The sequence below is a fragment of the Silene latifolia genome, chromosome 8 (assembly GCF_048544455.1).
Source record: "Silene latifolia isolate original U9 population chromosome 8, ASM4854445v1, whole genome shotgun sequence".
Classification (NCBI taxonomy): domain Eukaryota; kingdom Viridiplantae; phylum Streptophyta; class Magnoliopsida; order Caryophyllales; family Caryophyllaceae; genus Silene; species Silene latifolia.
The window spans coordinates 81,755,382-81,776,821 of NC_133533.1; the positions used below are offsets into that span (position 1 = coordinate 81,755,382).

General features: G+C 36.7%; 1 non-coding gene across 1 annotated transcript; it reads right to left on the bottom strand.

Moving 5' to 3' along the window:
- Positions 1–1,755: 1,755 nt before the first annotated feature.
- Positions 1,756–1,862, bottom strand: LOC141597757 (small nucleolar RNA R71). Its single transcript, XR_012522975.1, has one exon. It is a non-coding gene; the product is annotated as a small nucleolar RNA R71 (small nucleolar RNA).
- Between the last annotated feature and the right edge of the window lie 19,578 nt (positions 1,863–21,440).

A 21,440-nucleotide genomic window follows, 5' to 3' on the forward strand; every position in this document is an offset into this window, starting at 1 on the left:
GTATAGTTAATATCAATCAAATCTCTCTTTAATATTGTAATCAAGTATTAATCAAGTTTTAATCCAAGTTTTAGTTCTTTAATCTCTCTTTTGTTCATCGTTTATTTTGGGTAATTGAAGATTATTTGGGTTATTGTTGGGAGATTGACAACCTCTCAATCAAGCATTCAAGTACTTCTTTTATCTTTGCTTTATTATTGGAATCATTAGTAGGTATAATCTCTTAATCCCTTTTTAATTATTGTTAATTACTTTCATTTATTCATCATGTTTCATATTGTTGGTATGATTGACAACCTTGCTAGCATGATCAACATGATAATGAGTGAGTAGTCTCTTAGCTAGGGTTAATGGGTGATTAGGGGAAACCAACATGGGGAATGATTCATGCTTAAATTAATATGCTTTCATGTTTTATTTGCTTGCTTGTTTTGATCTCAACTCATGCACATGTTATATTTGATGAAATGCTAAGCCTATGAATCCTTGCATTTACTATCATCTTCTATCTTTTCAATGAGACTTGTAAGACATAACCCAACTCGAGTCTCATTAGACCATGCATGTTGTTGAGTAGGGAAGATTAAGTCGACTTGTAGGTGTTGTACAATCTAATCGATTCGGCTCCGGGACCCAAACTTTCCTAGGATTGTAAGATGTAACCCAACTCAATCCATCACAATAATAATTGCTTGCTTATAATTTGAGAACATGTTTGTATGATCATATCCCATGATTGCCCTATGATCCCATGACACCCTAGTGCCTTTAATCAATTGTTTACACCCCTTTAATTCATCTTGCTTGTTTATTTTCATTGCTATTTTAGGTTAGTGACCTTCTACATCAACCCAATTTGTGACACCCCTTAGACACCACTAGTTTCAATAGAAATCTCATTTCAATACCCGTCCCTTGGGATCCGACCTTTACTTGCCTCTTTACTAATTGTAGAGTTGTTTGTGAAGCTATAAATTGTGTTTTGATTCGACCGTGACCCAACGACCACATCTTAATTTGTGAACACGAAACGGACTCGCATCAAAAAATGGCGCCGTTGCCGGGGACGGTGTTTGTTTGATTTAGATTTCTTTTTATTGTTATTAGTTGTGTCTTTCTTCGCCTTGGGGAGGTAAAACTCCTCAAGGTTTGTTCTAATTGTTTTCAAGTTGTTTGATATTTTGCATGTCTAGAAGGTTACAAGGTGATTTGTTACCTTTTGACCGTGAAATCGAAAGAACCTTGACGAACAATAGGAGACTTGTTAGGAGGAATTTAAGAGGTATTAGTGAAGTTGTTCAACCCACAAGTGAGTTTGTCAATCCTTTCGCAATAGAAGGAGAAGAGAACCCATTACACAATACCCCACAAAATCCACCTACAATGCCTAAATTCTCGTCACACTCCGTACCCACCGAGGAGAATCTACCAAATGGTACTCCTACACCGCAACATCTAACCGGAAATTTTATTGCCAAGTCCGCCTTCATCCAATTAGTTGAGAGGAGCCAATTTGGGGGGATGCCTAGTGAGGACCCTCATTCTCATATGGAAACCTTTTGCGACTATTGTGATGCAATCTCTCAAACGGGCGTGACTCAAGACCAAATTAGATGGGTCTTATTTCCTTTTTCTTTAATTGGCACCACGAAGCAATGGTTGAAGGGCCTTGATAAGGCCACCCTTGGAATAGATTCTTGGAAGAAGTTGGCTCTAGCTTTCTACAAAAAATTCTACCCACCGGAAAAGACTAACATGCTAAGAGCTCAAATTACGGGTTTTAAGCAAAGGGATGAAGAGTCTTTGTATGAAGCTTGGGAGCGGTTTAAGGGAATTTGTCGCTCATGTCCTCACCAAGGACTTAGCGAATGGTTTTTGGTACAACAATTTTGGAATGGTTTATATGAAGATTCTAGGAACATTCTCAATATGGGATCAAATGGAATGTTCACCGAAGTTGATGACAATCAAACATGGAACAAGATTGAGGAAATGGCGGTCCATAACTCACAATATAGTAGACCTCGCAAGGCTACTAGAGGAGGAAAGCATGAAGTGGACTCCGTTACTCAATTGGGTGCTCAACTTAGTGCTCACATTGACACAATCAACTTGAAGTTTGAACAAGCTATGGCTAGACTTGAGGAAAACTCAAAATCATCAAAGCATCATGTTAATGCCATGACGGCATCCTCATCAATCCCAAGTGGGATATGTGAGAATTGTGGAACTTTGGGACATGACCAAGGTGAATGTAGGGGAACAAATGAACAAGTGAATGTTTTCCAAGCATACAAGAGTGGTACCCCTTATTCCAACTTTTACAATGAAAACACCAAATTCCATCCAAATCTCTCATACAAAAGCCAAAATGTTCAAAACTCTCAAACAACATACACTCCACCACCCATGAGAAACCAAAATCAAAGACCCTTTTACAATCAAAACCAAGGTTACCAAAATCAAAATCCATACAATCACCAAAATGACCAAGGTTTTGATGTCCAAAAAGCGGTCCTCCAAATGCAAAAGAATCAACAAGAATTTTTCACTCAAATGCAAAAAGATAGCCAAGCAAAGGAAACCACCATCAACAACATTCTAGCTCACACCAAGATGTTGGAAACACAATTGACTCAACTAGCATCTTCGAGCTCAGAAAGACAAAAGGAGCAATTACCACCTCAAAGTAATCCCCCTAGACATGAAACGGTTAGTGCCATTCACTTGAGAAGTGGTACAAGGTATGAAGCACCGAAGAAGCAAGTTGAGGATGAAGTTGTGGAAGCTAGTGAAAAGGAAGAAATTGTGCAAAACTCCAAAGATGGAGAATCATCAAAAGAAGAAAGTTCAAAGAAAAATGAAGACAAGGCCAAGGAGAAGGAGCCCATTGTGATTAGACTTCCTTTTCCAAGTCATCAAGCCAAGCCCAAATTTGATGATCAACTTGGAAAGTTCATGGAAATTGTGAAGAATTTGGAAGTCTCAATTCCTTTCACGGAATTAATCAATCACGTGCCGGCCTATGCGAAATACATGAAAGATATCCTCACAAAGAAGAAGTCGATCCGGAAGCTTGAGACTATCGCCTTCACTAAGGTGAGTAGTGCAATACTTCAAGGGAGTTCACCTCCAAAGTTAAAGGATTCGGGAAGCTTCTCAATACCGTGTACCATTGGCGACACGACGATCAACAAAGCCTTATGTGATCTAGGGGCTAGTGTGAGTGTCATGCCGTACTCGGTGAGTAAAAGGTTGGGGATGGGAGAGCTTAAATGCACCAATATCACACTCCAAATGGCCGATAGATCGACGAAGACACCGTTAGGGATATGGGAAGATGTCCCCGTGCGAATCGGGAAGTTTTTCATCCCGGTGGACTTTGTCATTGTTGATATAGAGGAAGATTCCAACATTCCAATCATCCTAGGAAGACCTTTCCTACACACCGCGGGTGCGGTGATTGATGTGAAACATGGTGAGCTCACTCTAGAAGTGGGAGATGAAAGCATAACTTTTAATCTTGACAAGACTATGAGAGCTCCTCGTTTGCATGAACCATGTTTCATGATTGATCATTATAGCCGAAAGGATGAGACGAAGAAATCGGAACTCCAATGGAAGAAGAAAATTGAAGATGATCCATTCAAAGAGCAAGTGAATTGTGACAAGGAGAGCTTGCAAAGCTCATCAAAATCAATCAAGGAAGAAGAGGATGGCCTCATTGACCAAGAGAAGAAATTGGGAGAGTTGTCTCCATCTAAGCAAGAGATTTTCAATGATCAACTTAATGAACTTTGTGGTCTTTGGGACGACGAATTTGAAGGAATTTTTAATCCCTACATTGGTAATGCCATCGATCAAGACCAACAACAAAGGCCGAGGTCTATTGAAGACCTCTACCATGATAATGAACAAGCCTTTGATTACTTCTTCAAGGTGTTGAGCAACATCAACAACACCTTGGACATGCCCCCTTGACATCTCATCAAGAATGAGAGTTTGGTGGAGTCCTCCCTAAACCACCACTTGTAAATATTTCAAACTCCCTAACTTACATTTCAATTCTTGTATTGCATTTTTGTCATCTTTGGATTTTTATTTACTTTGATCAAAATAATTGTCATGTTTGAGAGAAGTGAGGGAGGGACTAACAATTTCAATTGATGTGTAGTGCTTTTAGATTAGTGAGGGGATGGGAATTGCCTAGGCTATCCATGCCTAGTAGTGCCCCCACAATGAAGAACACAAGACTTGAAGAAAGAATGGAAGAATGGTAAGGGAATGCATTGTGCACGGATGGAACTGAATTCGTGTACACAGGGGAAGAATCCGAGCGGATTCCACAGAATCCGCCCGTCTTCAGTAATCCGAGCGTATTGCAGAAAAGACGCCCGTCCTGAACTGAGCTGAATTTTGAAAATTTCTTGACTGTGACTGAATCCGGGCGTCCTGAGAAGAAATCCGCCCGTCTTGAAGAATCCGCCCGTCTTGAAAGAAAGACGTCCGTCTTTGAGGAAAACAAGAAAAATTTTCTGGACTGAAATCCGTCCGTCTTTAAGCAAATCCACCCATCCCGTGTCAAGCAAATCCGAGCGTCTTCATCAGAATCCGCCCGTCTTTAGGCGAGTTTTGTAAAGCCCAGAAAGAGCAGAATCCGCACAGATTGCCCCTGCAGATTCGAAAATTTTGGTCTCTTTAAAACCCCTCCCACCTTCATTCATTCATTCATTCATTCATAAACACTACCCACAACATCAAAACCCTCATCCTCTCCATCACAAAAACAAAAACCCTCAACAACATTCACCAAAAACAAATCAAATCATCCTTCCAACAACAAATCAATCAATCCTTCTTCAATAAAAATCAAAACCAAGCACAAAATCTTCAACCTTTGAGTCGATTTTTGATTTCATAAAGGCAACGCCTTTCACCTTCAAATCGATTTGGGTATACTACAAATTGAAGATTTTTCATTCTTTTCTTGGTTAGTTCATCAATGGCAAGGACTAAGGGAGCAACAAAGGCAACAAAGGCACCAAAGGCTAAGGCACTCTCACAAAGGCAAAAGGCTCTTCAAACAAAGAAGGCATTGGCTATGGTGGTAGCAACACCAAACTTGGAAGTGCAACAACAACAACAACCTTCTATGGGAGCAACAACACCTTCTACTCCGGTAATTGATCAACTTTTGCATTATCCGGAGGTAACTTTTATTTCTGATACCCATAGAAATACCTTTGTCAAGTTTGCTATGAAGTCATTACAATCCACCAAATTTATATGTGAAGATACCTTAGAAAAATTGGGTGTTCTTGAGCAAACTAGAGCCTTTTTCAATGCCATGGGGTTGAAGAAATTGTTTGAAACAAAGAAATTGACATACCCCTCCCTTACCTTGGAATTTTTGAGTTCCTTGAAAGTCACCAAAGTGGAGAATAGGGAGAATCTCGAGTTTCGTCTAGCTAATGTTAGTAGACGCATTACCTTTAGGGAATTGAGTGAAATTTTGGGTCTTAGTGATGAACCGCGTTATTTCAAGAATTATGGAAAGTATGACCCCGAACCTCTTTGGGAGGCAATCTCCGGGAATAAATTTGAGGATTTTCATGCGAGTCGTGCTCTTTTGGTCCACCATCCGGGCATAAGAGTATGGCACAAGGTCGTGGGAAACACCATAATTGCAAGGAAAGATAACAACCATTTCACCAAACTTGATTTTATTCTCCTTGAATCGGCTTTGAACATCGGAAGAGTACACACCAAGCCTTACAGTTCTTTGAGGCTCTTGGTAGATAGATGGCTCAACATTGATTGTGGGAAGAAGGGCACAACCGTTATTGTCAATGGCGGCCTAGTCACTATACTAGCTAAGCACTTTGATCCTAACTTCAATAAGGATAACAAGTACAAAGCAAAGGAGGGTGGCCATCTTGTTGATATTCATACTATGATACACAAGTTCAAGTGGGTTGCCCATAACCCCCTTGACACTAAGTATGGATGGCTCACTAGTGAAGCTAGATCGTTCACCTTGCCTTCAAAGATTTGTCGTCTAAGCGTCCACCGGACCAATTATCTACTTCCCCTCTCTAAAGAGGCCGAGTATATTATTCAACAACAAAAGGGTGATCTTGAAACTCCCTCCTCTTCCGTTGTCATACCACCTTACCCCTTTGAGTATGAAGAGTTCAAGCCGGAAGGAGTTGAAGCTAGAAAAGACTATGTGACTCTTCTCATGCAAGCAATGCACAAGCAAGCCTTTGAAGATCGGAAAAATGCTTACTTGGCTCAATATCCACCCCTCTTACACTTAGCTAGGCAAGGACTACTTGATCCATCTTGTCCTTTGCCTAGTTGGGCGGATAAAGAAGTCCTATTTCCGGGTGCATCTAGGGTCATTTTGGGTGACAATGAGGTTGTTGGTAATGATGAAGAATTTGATGACAACATTGATGAAGAAGCAAGTGAAGGAGAAAAGGATGGTGAAGATGATGATGAGGAAGATGAGGAAGAAAGTGAAGAAGCAAATGACAAGGGAAGTGGCAATGTGGCCACTTCTAATGAGGAAAGTGATGGTGATAGCATGATGGAAGATTAGCAAGCCTTGGAGACTCCTACCCTCTCATGGTTTGTCTATTTCTCTCTTTGTTTTAATTATTAATTTTGATCATTGTTGGAGTAGTCCTAGCACCATTAGAGGACTCACACCTCGGTACCATTGAGGTGTTCTTATTTTATTGATCCCATTTTCAAAATCCAAAATGACAAATTAGTTTCATGCATAGCATAGTGTGTGCATGAACTACACCCATCCTTGGACATTAGTAATAGTGTCTCACTCGGTTTGGGGAAGTTAATGCATACACAACGGGAGGTAATCTAAATTATCCTCTCCGTCATAACAAAAACCATGCATCATGTAGTGTAGCTTAGTATAGATTGCATTTAGTATAGAAATCATGCATCATCTTTGCATAATTTCCATCATTTTAGCCATTGAGGACAATGCCCATATTAGTGTGGGGATGGGAATTCTAACATTTAACTCTTATTCAAAAATCCAAAAAAATTGAAAAATCTCAAAAATCATAAAAATTTGAAAATTGAAAACCCAAAAACATGTTTATTTCCTTTTGTAGTCTTGTATATATTGTCTTGTATATATTGTGTTTGTTCTATCCTTGTTCACATTTATTGACTACGCCACATCCGAGACATGAGGATATTGAAGACCGCATGGTATGATCTTTCCAATCTCCTTTTTCCTCTTTTTGTTGATGACTATGTGGCTTTCTTTTGATTGATGCGGTATAACAATGTGAACTTAGGACTTGTATTTAGTTTATATGTCATATTAGTTGATAAAATCACTTGCATTAGGTTGTTTATATTAGTTGCATCATGGCATGTAGTTGCATGTTAGAAATGTTTTGAAAAATGCCTATTTAGGAACTTTGACAAGAGCAACTAGGCCATTACAAATACTTGTTCAACTTAAGACTTTGCCTACTAGAATGGTTGTAAAACACCCTAGATAGTGTCATACTAGTGTCTTTTGACCCATGACACAAAGCCTAGTCAAGGGTTTGCATGTGAGTCACCTATCCAACCCCGTGATGCGATGTGGACTTGGTTAACTTATCTAGGTGACCTTGGTTGACCTTGTGGTAAGGCAACCCAAAAATATTTTCTATCAATAAGCTTCAAGTGCTCATTTCAAAGAAATTTTGTCATGTGGAAGTAATGTAATGCCAAGGAAACCTCAAATGTTATGAATTGTTGAAAGTTGAGAAATTTAAGTTGTTTTGATGGAGGCGTACCACTTCGATGTGCTTTGGTGCGGGATCCATTGAATTGGGCCCCCATACGGTTGTGAATTCGGCCGCCCAGAGACAGAGTGACTATTACCCCGAAAAGCTATTGTCTAGAGGTTAACCGGTTGCCTAATAAGCGATTGGCGAAAGCAAAGGACACTAGCCCGGAAGGGACAAACCCCATCTTAAATTTTTGAAATGTGAAAGTGAAATGAGGACAATTTTGAATACTAGTCATATCCACCCGTTGTGAATAAAGATTTGAGCATTTCATTCCCAAAAAGCCCTTTTGTCAAGCCACTTGGTCGAGTTTGGGACGATCCATGACCTTTACTTTTGTAGAGAATTCGAGACTTGTCATGTCATATGCTACTAGCATCATAGGGATCATCATTCCACCATCATCCGATCGCTCTTGACGAAAGCATTTGGAAATTGAGGATGAAAGTAGTCTAGTTTAACACCATTTGGAGGTGATTTAGTGCCATCCTCTTAGACTTAGTAATTTGTTGAACTAGTATTTGTGAAGGATTACATGCTCTTACATTTGTTCCTCTTTAGTGCTTCCGCCACTTGATGAGGAAGTGGCTATTCTTTTTGTAGATGCATCCATTATGTGATTTTATGTGCTTAAAGTTTGGATGTCTCGCCATTTTGGCAAGACCCACCTTGCCTTGCAAGAAGGCATCCTACCTCATGGTTGTCTTGTTGTGAGTTGAAGGGGCGGAGTGAGACCCGCTAATTGTCTCATATCGGCTATATTATTAGGATAGGTTAGTATTGGTCCTAGTCTTTGTCACCTCTTTACTCGGGACGAGCAAAGGTTCGGTTTGGGGATATTTGATGTGACCATAATTAGCGCATATTTAGCCCCCGAATTAGCCTTGTTCCCATGCTTTTTAGTGCATATTTGGGTCATTTCTTATCTTTAGTTCTTTGTTTTGCATATTCTTTGAGATTTTGATCCCTTGGTAGGAAAGGAGTAAGAATCTTGTATTTTCATGGCAAAACGAGACTAAATTGATCGAATTCAATGACCAAGCATCAAGGAGAGACAAGATTAGAAGGCCTTTGTACATATTATAGTAGAAGAGCAATGTTGAGAAAGGATCCTTGAGTCCCCAAGGAAATCCCCAAGGAATTTATGAAGAAAAGGGAAGAAAAGAAGAAGATATGTTGCTGAGTGACAATCCGAGCGGATTGTCACTAATCCGTCCGTCCCGCAGCTGCACAATCCGTGCGGCTTCGTTTGAATCCGCTCGGATTCCATCTCCACAATCCGCCCAGATTCCCTTGAATCCGCTCGGATTCCAACGCCAGAATCCGCCCGTCCCGACCTTATTCCGCCCGGATTCGGCTCCAGCACGAATTGTCTTCTCCAAGCTACGAAGAAAGAAGCCCTTCTCTCGAAAAATACCGGCTCCTCCTTGCTCAATCTAAAAAGTGTAATTACTAGTTTAGCCCTTAGTTAACCCTAATGCATCCTCCCTAATTTCCACTATAAATACCCCATTAGTCTAATTAGAGGAGCATGTTCTTCTTACCAATAATTAGTATAGTTAATATCAATCAAATCTCTCTTTAATATTGTAATCAAGTATTAATCAAGTTTTAATCCAAGTTTTAGTTCTTTAATCTCTCTTTTGTTCATCCTTTATTTTGGGTAATTGAAGATTATTTAGGTTATTGTTGGGAGATTGCCAACCTCTCAATCAAGCATTCAAGTACTTCTTTTATCTTTGCTTTATTATGGGAATCATTAGTAGGTATAATCTCTTAATCCCTTTTTAATTATTGTTAATTACTTTCATTTATTCATCATGTTTCATATTGTTGGTATGATTGACAACCTTGCTAGCATGATCAACATGATAATGAGTGAGTAGTCTCTTAGCTAGGGTTAATGGGTGATTAGGGGAAACCAACATGGGGAATGATTCATGCTTAAATTAATATGCTTTCATGTTTTATTTGCTTGCTTGTTTTGATCTCAACTCATGCACATGTTATATTTGATGAAATGCTAAGCCTATGAATCCTTGCATTTACTATCATCTTCTATCTTTTCAATGAGACTTGTAAGACATAACTCAACTCGAGTCTCATTAGACCATGCATGTTGTTGAGTAGGGAAGATTAAGTCGACTTGTAGGTGTTGTACAATCTAATCGATTCGGCTCCGGGACCCAAACTTTCCTAGGATTGTAAGATATAACCCAACTCAATCCATCACAACAATAATTGCTTGCTTATAATTTGATAACATGTTTGTATGATCATATCCCATGATTGCCCTATGATCCCATGACCTTCGTTAATGGGGTCAAATGGGCATATTTTGGGTTATGATGGCTGTGGCTAGTCGAAGGGATTAAGTGCGATAGGAATTGTCCACCCCCTTGTCAGGGTTAAAACAATATCTCAGGGCCACTCGAGGAGTAATGAACTGGAAATGCGTGGCCACGCTCGGAAGGTATCTATGATAGATAAATCCGGTCAATCAGTTATTCTCCAGATCGAGGAAACCACTCTCGATATGATCACTTGCAAGTACGACCCGAAAGACACCTTGCATTGAGTGGGAGATAGTAATAGGACAAGAGAATTGGTGACGCACACTTGTCGAGGACAAGTGGGAGATTGTTGGGAAATGTGTCCTCAACAATAGTGCGATCACATGATTTAAATATCATTATTAAATCTCATTTTAAGAATATATGGGGGATGTAATATTTTACAGTCAACTGGTCCACACATATCGGTAATGATTGGCTGACTAGAGTTTGACATTACTGTCGTGCAACGGTGGTGATCAGTTGATCCCCTTAGTTCATACCTATAGGGAAATACTCTTAATTGATTATTTAATTAATCGTATACCGATACAAGTTAATTAAATTGCTTAAAATTGACGGATAATTTTGTGAGTATAATTTACGTATCTTATTGTAAATATGATTAAATGAGACACGGTCTAAGTAATCGAATTGTTTTATTACTTAGATGAAATTATTGTTTACAGAAACAATTGAAACGGAATGAATAAATTATTATAAATACAGAATGTTGTAGTTTATAATTTGGAAACCATTTTGGTACAAGTAATTACGAATTACTAGTCGATTTTGTATATGACATATTTTATGAGTATGTTGATTTTTAATATGTTAAAATTACATTACAATTTCATATGTCAAGTAACATGTCACATATGTTACAATTGACAAATGACAAAATAAAATGGACCATCCATTTTATATTGAATGTACCGAAATTATGGAGGGAGTTAGTGGAATAAAATTGTGTTAATTATTAAGTGGAAAACACAATGATGGAAGCTAACAAGTAGCCATGCAAACCTATGCTTTTGAGAAGAGCAAAAATAAAAAGCATTGGGCATACTACCCAAGGCCTTTTTTTCGGCCAACCATATGAGAAAAGAAAAGAGAGTTTTTTTTTCAATATTCATTCATCATTTTTGGATAAAAATTTTCTAGAGTAAGAAAATTAGACACTCTCTACAATTTGTAAAATTCTAGAGAAATAAAATCTCACAAAATTCCACCTCTTGACCGAAATTTTCAAGAGTAAAAATACAATTTATTTGTGTCAATTTTATAGTAAAAACTTATATCATTACTAGATCATAAATATATAAGTTATTAAGAGATTCCTTGGGTATATGCTTTTGGGAGGGATTCTATACTTGAATCTTGTTCATCCATAAGGAAAGCTCAAGAACAAGTGAGTAGGTGAACTCACTTGTGCCCATAAAACCGAAACATCCTATGTAAGATGATGAATTCTTCTTTAAATTGTTTATTAGTTTGCATGCATAAGATCCACCATTTAATTTTATGACAAATTAAATTAAAACATATATGAATATGTTGAGTATATAGATCTAATTTTCCTTCAATCGGTATCAAGAGCCTTGGTTGTTTGCATGCAAATCGGTTAAAAGTTTTTCCGAGTTATAAAGATTAACATACAAAATTATTGTTCCTTTCTCAAAGAGCAAAAATTAGAGATATCCAGGACTCTGATTGTAGTTCTAAATATTTTTTTGCTAAGATTTCTGAGAGCACTCATCAGCAGGTTATTGGTGGCATTCATGATCACCATGGCAAGCTTCATATGGGTTTTTCTTCTGTTAGTGTTGCTTTTAATCAGTATTACCAGGACCTACTGGGGCACAGCTCTACTACCATCCCCTTAGATACTGATTTTATCTCTTCTGGAGCTGTGATTAATTCTTCAGATAGTCACTCCTTGGTTAGGGAGATCTCTCCTACTGAAATAAGAGATGCTCTCTTTAGTATGGACTCTAATAGTAGTCCTGGAATTGATGGTTTCTCAGCTGGGTTCTTTAAATCTGCCTGAAACATTATTGCCAAGGATTTTTGCAAAGCTGTGAACCAGTTTTTTTTCTTCTGGCAGGATGTCTAAACAGGCTAACTCAACTGTTATTTCTCTAATCCCTAAGAAGGCCATACCTAATGCTGTCACTGATTATAGGCCTATATCTTGCTGCACTGTTTTTTATAAGACAGTTAGTAAGATACTTGCTAACAGGCTTCAAAGTATTCTTCCCTCGATTGTTGGTGCTGAACAAGCAGCCTTTATTAAAGGTAGAAGCATTTTTTAGAACATTATGCTATCTCAAACTTTGGTCAAAGGTTACAATAGGGCTCATATTTCTCCTCGCTGCATGATCAAGGTGGACATTAGGAAGGCCTTTGATTCCCTTCAATGGTCTTTTATTGCTAATATGCTTTCTAGTTTGGGTTTCCCTCAGCAATTCATTGACTGGGTGCTTGGTTGCATTCAAACTCCTTGGTACTCTCTCAAAATCAATGGGGAGCTCTCTGGTTTTTTTCAAGGGAAAAGTGGCATTAGGCAGGGTGATCCCCTTTCCCCTTACTTGTTTGTGCTTAGTATGGAAGTTTTGTCAAGATATCTCAGGACTCTTTGTGATCAACCCCTTGTCTCTTATCATCCTAAGTGCTCTAGGCTTAAACTTAATCATTTGGTCTTTGCTGATGACTTGATGATCTTTGTTAGGGGAGATGTTCCCTCTATTGCAGCTGTTAAGAATACTCTGAGTCTTTTTGTTGAGCTTTCTGGGCTTCATGCTAACATTGAGAAAACCAACATGTATTTTGGAGGGGTGCATCCTGAAGTTAAGGAGGCTATGCTTGCAGCCACTGGTTTCTCTGATGGTCAGTTCCCTTTCAGATACCTAGGAGTTCCCTTGTCCACTTCTAGACTTGCAGTGGCAATGTTTGATTCCCTAACTCTCAAGATTAAGCATTCTATTCAACATTGGTCCTCTAACTTCCTTACCTATGCTGGTAAGGTGCAGTTAATCAATTCTATCATTTTTGGCATGGAAACGTTTTGGTGTTCTTGTACTCTTTTACCTCAGGAGATTCTGCAAAGAATCAATAAGCTTTGTAAGGACTTTTTTTGGGGTATACTGCCTGATGGTAGGAGAATGGTGTTTAAGAATTGGAAGGATATATGTTTGCCATGGGATGCAGGAGGTTTCAATATTAAAGATCTTTCCACTTGGAATGCTGCTCTGCAGTGTAGATGGATTTATCTGCTGGCTCATACTACTGAGGGGAGTTGGGTTTCCTGGCATCAGTCTTATATTTTGCAGCATCAATCTATTTGGTTTATTCAATCCCATGACAGTTTTTCCTCTAGTCTTAAAGGAATCTTGACTGTACGGGACAGGCTAGTTGCTCTAGCTAGCAGGTAGCATTACTACTGCCTCTTCCCTGATTAACAGCTGGTACTCTCATGGTAAATTCCATGTTACTGCAGCCTATAGCTATTTGAGAGGTGCTGTCTTAGCTGGTCCTTGGACTGCAGCTCTGTCTCATCCTCGTCTGGTTCCAAGTCACAAGATTATCTGTTCTTTGGCAGCTCAACAGAAATTGGCAACAGTGGATAATCTGCAGAGTAGAGGGTTTTATGTGGTTAATCGATGTTCCCTCTGTGAAATTGCCCTTGAGGATCATGCTCACTTGTTCTTTAATTGTTCATTCTCTAAGGATGTCTGACATCAGCTTCTTCAGTGGATGGGTATGCATCGTCTTTGGTTCTTGTTCTTGACCGAACTTGAACACGCAAAATTTGGGAGTACACACAATTGGAGGATGGCCTGGTATTGTACTTCATTGGCAGCTGCTGTTTATCAAATCTGGAATGAGAGAAATACTCGTCTTTTTAGAGGAAGAAAAGCTACAGTTACTGAAATTGTTAGCAGGGTGAAATTCCTTGTTTCTACTCGACTTCTAATGTGGACTAGTCATAAGCAATACTCGATTCTAGCTGCTAGTTTACGATCTTGTTGTATAGTGGATAGTCTTTGCAAAAATCTCTTGTAATTTCTTTCATATTTTGAATGAAATGATAAATTTTTTGCAAAAAAAAAAAAAAAAAAGAATGTGATTTTTATGATAAAAATGTCATTTTTGGACGAAAATTAGCTAAACTTCGAATTTTCCAGTGTTTTTGGATATGTTTTCACATATATTATTTTTAGATGATCTGGAAATTTTCATAATTTTATGAGTTCTTATGCTCGAAAAATGGATTTTTCATGATAAAAATCGGATTTAAGTGAAAAATAGGTTAATATGAGATAAATTTCGAATCTGGTCATAGAATCTTAGTATGTTGTCACATGCAATTTTACAAGATGTGTGTAAAATAATAGGCTATATTGAAGTCTTTGTGCATGATTTATGGATTTTTGATGAAAAATAGCATAAATAGTGACATTATTAGTGAAAAATTAATAAAACATAATCTATGACTAAGGAAAAACGTCACATGTTGCATTTTATTGTCTTTTTCAGATCTAAAATTGAAAAGTTGATGAATATAATTTTTCTCATGTTTTTATGATTATTTTGTTAAAAACCGATAAACCGCAACATTGTTTTTCCGGAAAACTTTCAAAATTTTTTAACCTAAGTTTTTGAACACTATGAGTGTCATGGTAATTTTCCAGAATGTTCATGAGTTTAAATTTCAAATTTTGAATTTATTTGAAATTTTTGTGATTTATTTGAAGTTTATATCATTTTATTGTAATTTTGAGTCCTTTTATGAACAATATTAAGAAATATGAGTTAATTATGGTCAAATAGTTAGTGGAGACTAATTTTGAGTCCTAAGAAGTTAGGGTAATTAACTTGTGCATAAATATGATTTTTTGTAATTTTTGTGATTATAAAATGTTGAAATCACGCAAATCCGTAAAAACGAGTAATATACGATATTGGCTATTTAAAGGTGATTTAGCATAAAATTGGGCATGTTCATAACTATAATAATGCTGCATTTTCTTTATGATTGTCATAATTTATTTTATGTAATTTTTGAATTATGTAATTTTACTTTGTATGGCCTTAGATTTTAATTGGTATTTCCCGAAATGTATGGGAATATCGATTCGGTTGTAATTTTATTGTGATCTCGTATCACCGTTTTGTAAATTAATAGATTTATTTTATTTTAGTTACAAATGTATAATAGGAAATTATGTAATTTATTATGTAATTTTATTCATTCCGGAGTTCCCAAAGACGGATTTCTTCAAGAATGGCGATACATAAAGACGGTGTTACCTCGAGATGCGTGTCACAACCGAAGTTCAAGGGACCAATGGAGTTGGTTTCCGAATATGTAATAGTTAAATAGTTTTTCTATTTTAGGAAAGGCCATACTAGGATTTATTTATTTTTATGCTTGCATTTTATTTTATGTCGCATGCATCGCTAAATCGCCATAACTAAAACATGGATCATCATCATCGAGTTTATCGACCGTGTCAATTCGAATTATCGTAGTTCACCGCTTTAGTTCACTTAAAACGTGATAGATAATAAATTGACATGACCTCTCGCTAAAACAATTAATTGAGACATAGCCTTACCAAATAGTAGAAACCATGAAAACCTATTTCGTGAGGGAGTGCACTCGGCCACACCGGGGTACAAACCTTGTTACGTAGGGGAAGTGGGTGATAAATGTCTATCCACCGAATTCATGTTGATGAGGGTTTCATCGGCCACACCGTGCCCAAGTTAATATGGGTTTGGATCATGGACACATTTATTCGAAATTTGGATTGAACTCAACAAAAGTTTTTTGATAAGGGTTTTATCGGCCACACCGTCCCCTTGTTGAATGTGTTTTGGGCTAAAGATAAATGTTAATGTAATATTATCGAACAAGATTTCTAAAAGTAGAATCGATTAAAGCGTTAATCCACCGAGTTATATTGATAAGGGTTTCATCGGCCACACCATGCCCAAGTTAATATGAATTTGGATCTTGGAATCATTTATCATAGTTGGGTAGAGGTCACTATGTAAATGCTATACTTGTTTTTTTCAAGTATTAATAAAACGATAAATGTTAAGTTTTCCACTATTCCGTTGTTATATTGTTCTATTTCTTTACCACAATTCATATACGATATCATTTCGATTCAAATCTCCATTAAAACATCGTAACTAAAGACAAATATAAATTTGCTTCTAAAACCTCAAATGAACCATTGCTAAGGATCTCTTGTAAAGAGTATAGATTAAAGTTATTCATTATCAAACAGGTTTTTGATTCTTGACTAACACATCTACTTACAATGAATTGTTTCTAATTTTGGTAACTAGATTTGTTGGAAATCAAAATTAACCAAAATAACGCAACCACTTCAATGACAGTTTTAAGACTAAAACGAACAAATGAAGAGTAATCTTCATGAATTCAATTTTGCTTCTCAAAGCAAAGACTCATTGAAATGTGTGGGAGCATTCTCTTAAACCGTTAAGATGAGGACGAGGTTCAAGAAGTAAAGATTATAATGGAATTGATACAAGGTAATGTTAAAGGTAAAGTTGTTGAGAATGACGATACTAAACCTATCAATCCCGACCGATAAGTTTCCATTGTCTTAAATGTTAGACACGAGAAAGGAAACTACCCCAAATTATTGAAGAATCAACAAGTTAGTTGTGGGACATCTAATGGGACCTTCTTCGTTAAATGTTTATTTGATTAAACATAAATTTTGCTAGTATTACTTCGTCAATATTAGAAACCGGTGGTGGTTTTCATCATTATGTTTGATACATAGGATGATTAGAATATGACGACTAGCAATAATGAAGTCAAGAAAGAGAGTCATTGTGTACTAAATCTAGTTTTCGGGTTTGGAGTTGTACTTAATTGTGACTATTAAGTGCATAAACTCTAAATAAGAATATAAACTTGTTAAGATACAAAAGAGGTTTTCACTTTTGTAACCCTATACACCACGATTTGATGTATGGCTAGCCCATTATCAAGGTGATTATATTCTAAACCAAACTAGAATGATATATCATGTAGATGATGTAAGATTCAAATAGGTAACCCAAGATTAAACCTTAAATTTTGGAATGATGAACGCAAAGAGTTATCGAGTACTCTTGAAACCATTAGATTGTTAATGGTATATGCGTATCTTGTATTCAAAGCAAAATGTCTCGTGCCTTTTTGGATGAAAAGGAGATCGAGGTTATAAATCATCGATCCAAAATAGGTTGATCATCATCTTTTACCAACGATTTAAGTTCACACTAGTGTGTTCACTTAATAAGGTAAATAGAGAAATCTTTGAAGAAGTTCAAGAGTTCAAGGAATCACGATTTAGTCGTGATGGGATTATCAAAGTGAAGACTTTGATATAAGCCAAAGGAAATGTGATATAGTATCACAAGTTAATCTCTCTTAGCACGCATTATGAAATAATGTGTGGATGGATAAGAAATCAAACGCTACTCGATATGGTTTGGACTTCAATCAAGTTACTTTGAGTTACTTGATCCTTTTGGGGATTTTATCATTTTTGTCTAAATTATTTTTCCACTAAATAGAATCATATGAGATATGAAATGGTAAGGGTACCATGGTTGTAAGTTTTCACAAGAAACAAATGCTCATTTTTCCCTTTGCAATTATCACGAGCACGGCGGGTTTGCGGCTCATGAAGCTGTCTTTCTAAAATACAAGTTTATTTCTAGAAGACAGAGTGGGAGAAATTATTCAAGATCCACAGAGAATGTTATGTCGCAAGAAACTGGTCTTTCTTGGCTACATGAGACGTTTTGTGTAAGACATTGTTTCTTCAAAACCTAGGAGGTTAAATCCGTCACTTGTTAAAAATGATGAATTCATGCTACTTTTAAGAAAGTAAAGAGCTTATAACTTACAAAAGAAATTGTTTGATTCAAGTTGATTACTTCTAGAAAGTAATGAACATATGACTTACATAAGAGTGTTTAAGTCACAACTCAATACAAGGCTTAGAGCCATGAAAATCCGAAACCAAAGGGCTTGATTAGTGACAAAGGGTTTTGCACAAATAAAGAGATATTTCAAAGCAAGATTGGTTGCAAAGGGTTTTGCACTAATTGAAATGATTAAGTCTATTTGGATCTTCTTAGGGATTGTGTTTCATTATGAGGATATGCATACAGCAAGTGAATCTAAGACCCACTTCTTCAATAGAAGGAATGTATTCAATACATGTCATGAGTTTTATAGACTCTTGCAATCCTAAGATAATGTGAAACTTAAGAGAGGATCTTAAGTAGGACATCAATGAGTTGGAATCAACATTTTGATCATGTGATAAAACATTTCTCGATAAGTCGAGAAGTTGTGTTTATACATGGAGTTTAGTGGGAGTTACGGAATTTTCAATTAGTCCGATATGTGGACGACATATTGATCATTGAGAATGATTTAAGACTTTTGGAGTATTATAATACATCTTGAATATCCGGATTTATGAAGATAAATCCACATGATATTAGCGTCAGTAAGAAGTCTTATGTTGATAAGATTCATGACTAGTTCAATTAAATTGAACATATTTGATTGATTTCATTTGCTTCCGCTGCCGGATCAATTAAATGAGTAATGATGTATGACACTTCATATACTTTGAGTATGATGAATTGTTTTCAAAATCGAATTTAAGTAATATTTACCAAGTAAGCTATAAAGATTACCCTTAAGTGCTTGAAGAAGCATTAAGGCTATGATGCAAAGTGTTTATGATGCAATTTTGTGTAAGGGTGTTACACAAGTGACAATTGACAATTGAGATTGCGCATGGTTTCCGACAAAACCATAATCAAAATACATTAGGATGGTTAAGATACCATTGTGGCAATGTTAATTAAGAAGTAGAATTTCTAGAATCGTTCTAGGCAATAAAGAACAATGAGAGATATTTATAACGGAAATTGAGTACACTTGCAATCCTGAAATGTGCAAGAAGTATGAGTCCCGCACACTGTGAAAACAGTGGGAGCTATTCTTAGGCTAGAGGGCCTATATCTTGATTGGATCTCGACACGTACTCAGAAAGTTTTGTAATGCAAATGTATACATTACAAAGGAAAACGAGTATGTAGTAAGGTTGAGTAAGGTACAAGAAATTGATAAAACCTACTAACCAAAGCCTTCTCAAAGGCTAAACATGATGAGTCATGTCATTTCAATTGAATTGAAATGAACAACTACGTACAAGATCAAATTAGATTATAGAACATGAAATAGTAATCAGGCATTGACTATTTATATGTGATAATCGCATTTGTCGTTCGAGTTTTACTTTAAACCTCTTTTATTATACTTTGTTAGATCCAAACGGGTTGTAGAGACAACGTTGAACCCCGTTAAAGTGAACCCGGATTAACATAGTATTAGCCCATAGTCGCTTGTATGAGGTGACGTCTCGAAGTGACTAGAGTGTGATGCGATTGATGGCAAGTTCAAGTGCCATAGAGTCATGTGAGATGACTAGTCGACCACATAGGCAGACTGTTAGGAACACTTTGTCGGGCCTTATGACCGCTTATAGAGTTCTGGCAATTTATATAGCCTGGTCGTGGCGAGAGCTGCTATAGTATTCTAATGAGTCGATTCTTTTGACTAAAGACTGTTCGCCTAAGATGGCACAGTTTCAGATTAACTTTGATTTGTGTTACTACGACCTTCGTTAATGGGGTCAAATGGGCATATTTTGGGTTATGATGGCTGTGGCTAGTCGAAGGGAATAAGTGCGATAGAATTGTCCACCCTTGTCTTGGGTTAAAACAATATCTCAGGGCCACTCGAGGAGTAATGAACTGGAAATGCGTGGCCACGCTCGGAAGGTATCTATGATAGATAAATACGGTCAATCAGTTATTCTCCAGATCGAGGAAACCACTCTCGATATGATCACTTGCAAGTACGACCCGAAAGACACCTTGCATTGAGTGGGAGATAGTAATAGGACAAGAGAATTGGTGACGCACACTTGTCGAGGACAAGTGGGAGATTGTTGGGAAATGTGTCCTCAACAATAGTGCGATCACATGATTTAAATATCATTATTAAATCTCATTTTAAGAATACATGGGGGATGTAATATTTTACTACCAATCGGTCCACACATATCGGTAATGATTGGTGACTAGAGTTTGACATTTATGTGGTGTGCAACGGTGGTGATCGATTGATCCCCTTAGGTCATACCTATAGGGAAATACTCTTAATTGATTATTTAATTAATCGTATACCGATACGAGTTAATTAAATTGCTTAAAATTGACGGATAATTTTGTGAGTATAATTTACGTATCTTATTGTAAATATGATTAAATGAGACACGGTCTAAGTAATCGAATTGTTTTATTACTTAGATGAAATTATTGTTTACAGAAACAATTGAAACGGAATGAATAAATTATTATAAATACAGAATGTTGTAGTTTATAATTTGGAAACCATTTTGGTACAAGTAATTACGAATTACTAGTCGATTTTGTATATGACATATTTTATGAGTATGTTGATTTTTAATATATTAAAATTACATTACAATTTCATATGTCAAGTAACATGTCACATATGTTACAATTGACAAATGACAAAATAAAATGGACCATCCATTTTATATTGAATGTACCGAAATTATGGAGGGAGTTAGTGGAATAAAATTGTGTTAATTATTAAGTGGAAAACACAATGATGGAAGCTAACAAGTAGCCATGCAAACCTATGCTTTTGAGAAGAGCAAAAATAAAAAGCATTGGGCATACTACCCAAGGCCTTTTTTTTCGGCCAACCATATGAGAAAAGAAAAGAGAGTTTTTTTTTTCAACATTCATTCATCTTTTTGGATAAAAATTTTCTAGAGTAAGAAAATTAGACACTCTCTACAATTTGTAAAATTCTAGAGAAATAAAATCTCACAAAATTCCACCTCTTGACCGAAATTTTCAAGAGTAAAAATACAATTTATTTGTGTCAATTTTATAGTAAAAACTTATATCATTACTAGATCATAAATATATAAGTTATTAAGAGATTCCTTGGGTATATGCTTTTGGGGGTGGGGGGGATTCTATACTTGAATCTTGTTCATCCATAAGGAAAGCTCAAGAACAAGTGAGTAGGTGAACTCACTTGTGCCCATAAAACCGAAACATCCTATGTAAGATGATGAATTCTTCTTTAAATTGTTTATTAGTTTGCATGCATAAGATCCACCATTTA